Source organism: Vigna unguiculata, chromosome 11 (genome assembly GCF_004118075.2).
Source record: "Vigna unguiculata cultivar IT97K-499-35 chromosome 11, ASM411807v1, whole genome shotgun sequence".
In the NCBI taxonomy this organism is placed as follows: Eukaryota; Viridiplantae; Streptophyta; class Magnoliopsida; order Fabales; family Fabaceae; genus Vigna; species Vigna unguiculata.
This window is the reverse complement of record NC_040289.1, coordinates 10,432,056-10,434,757: the sequence shown is the minus strand read 5'-3', so window position 1 is coordinate 10,434,757 and position 2,702 is coordinate 10,432,056. Positions and strand designations below refer to the sequence as shown.

Sequence of the window (2,702 nt, the reverse complement as noted above, 5' to 3'; positions counted from 1 at the left end):
ATAAAATTTTGATTTGGTATTCTATTTTGAAATGCATACAATTATAATTTCTTTCTAAATATTTGATATTGAAGAGACAACCATCCTTTTAATATTGAATATTTGATAATATTATATTTCCTTTACTGTAATTATTCTATATAAATTAATTACTTTATATTGAAACATTAAGAAAGAGGGTACATGTACGAGTATATACCCCTTATGCAACAAAGATAGGGATGGGTCAAACTTTGATACCCATTGAGTTTAGGTATGAGGATGAAGATGAATTTTTTTCTCTGGGGATGGGTATGGGATAGTGAAACCAGTCCTCACCCTTCCTCGTTGTCATCCCTAGTTGTAAAGTAGCAATGATCATGAACTTAAAATAAAGATAGAAATGTGACCCAGATAAAAAAAGGGGTGTTGGGATTAGATTTCACTTTGTTGTTCTTATTCATGATTACTGTTTCATTGATTTATCAACATTCATTTATTGATTTGGAAGTACACTAATGTAATCTTGGGCCCATGTTTGGGTCACTAAGACCTAAAGACATCAGTTTGATGTCTCACTGTTAAACTCGCCTCTAGTCCTATTAAAGGTCAACAAAACGGAGTTCCTCCCTAATGTAGTAAAGGAATGAGGACTCGGGTCAAATCCAAGGAAATGGTGCGTATTAAGTTTATTTTCTACAATTTAACCTTGCTAAAGATAATATAAAAATAATGCAAAGGGGGAAATAAAATAAAATCAAGAAATTTCAGAATTACATAAACTAAAACTAATTTAAAATGCATGGTGGAAACACTAAATTATGATCTGCAGGAATGATGCATAATACAGAACATGGAACCTAATGGGATGATGAATTGAAATTGATATGGAAAATAGAAAAATCTTTGTGAATGGTTCATGCGTGAGCATAGTCAAAATAATGTAGTGCATAAATTGACTTAACATGACATAAATTTTACTACACCAGAACAAAAATTATGAAAAGGCTAACTAACCCATGTATGTGTAGAATTATATGTTATGCTCAATCTAGGAGTGATAAGGAAAAATGGATAATGCTTTATACTACTATAGAAGAAGGATAAAACTTAAAATCATAACCTATATCTAACCACTAGAAAGGTGACAACATGGAAAGCTAACTAATGTAGATGCAGGATACAAATGACATTAATCTATCATGATGGATAATGCTGACCTAATGCAATACAAACGTGAAATAAACTACACATAACAGGTTGTGTGAATTTTTACAAATTTTCTATTGAAAATTGTAAAAATAGGGTCTTTTAATTCTTAAATTGCGTTTGCCGGGAGTCGAACCCGGGTCTATTGCTTGGAAGGCAATTATCCTAACCGTTGGACTACAAACACTTGACTCTGTTTTATTAGTATGAGTGAAATAATACTTTATGTTAAACAAAATTTATATTTGTTATCCAAAAACCTTTATATTTTTAACTATTTCTTTATCACTTCATGATACAACTATTATCTTCTTTCAAACTCTAGCACTCATGGCTTGGCCATGCTTCCACATTAATTGTTAAGAAAGTTTTCAATATGTGTAATATTTCCTATTGCAAAAACTAGGGGTGATCATGGATTGAATTTTTAATGATCCAATTCACATCCATTTTACATCCATATAATTGGATTAGATTTTTTATCCAAATCCATTTTTTTCAGCAAAACAAGTTTGGATTTTTTTTTAAAATCCGGCCAAATTTTTTTAGCAAACTTAGCCTAATACGGCCAAATTTCAGCTAGAGCCGACTCGACCGAATATGGCCAAAATTTCTTTCAAGGCCTACTCGGCCAAATTTCAGTCAAGGATGACTTTAATGAATTCGTCGGTTGGGGATGACTGGACTGAATACGGAAAAATTTTGGTTAGAACCGACTCGGTTGAATATGAACAAATTTCATCCAAGTTTGACTCAACTGAATATCGCTAAATTTAGGTCAGGGATGACTCGATCAAATGTAGGTCAAGGCCAAGTTGACTAAATTTCGATCTTTGTTGTGTCTTTTAATATGTTGAAATATTTTTCAACAAGTTAAATGGTGTCTTTTAATCTTTTGAATGGATTTTTAATAGATTAAAAGGTTAGTTGTAGTAGTCTCAACTCAGACTTATTCAATCAGTTGATTTATTTTGTAATTGACTGATTTCACTTAAGTTAAGTGAAATGAACTAATTCAATTGAAAATCAACCTGTTGAATTTCGTAACAGTTTGACTATAAGAGTTGTATTTTTCGAAAGAGATGGTGCAAGACCATTTATTACCGTGAAACCATTCTCTCTCTTTCGTGATCATACAGATTGGAGTCGGTAAAGATTAATCTTGGATCAATTCTTGGAGCATTTTACTTGGTGTTTGAAGCTTGGAGAAGGTGGTTGGGGTTTGATCTCTCTTAACCTTTGTGGTTGTGCTTGGTAGTTTTCCAGGTCTGCAAGAGGTGTCTTGCTATCCTGGTTTGATTCTTGTGTGATTCAAGAGCCTTTTGTGTATTTTTGCATATTTTGAAAGTGTACGGGTATAAACTTTGTAAATCTTTTGAAATAGTGCAAAGTCAGGCTTGGGTTGCCTTGACAAACTTGATGCAACTTAGGTTTGACTGAACTAGTATAAAAATCTTGTGTATTGCTCTTTTCTCTAACCCTTCTCTCTTGCATTCCAATTTAAAATTTAAGGA

The 2,702-nt window shown here is 32.4% G+C and overlaps 1 non-coding gene across 1 annotated transcript; it reads right to left on the bottom strand.

Annotated features, from left to right (window-relative positions):
* Positions 1-1,303: 1,303 nt before the first annotated feature.
* TRNAG-UCC lies at positions 1,304-1,375 on the bottom strand. The gene has a single exon. It is a non-coding gene; the product is annotated as a tRNA-Gly (tRNA).
* Between the last annotated feature and the right edge of the window lie 1,327 nt (positions 1,376-2,702).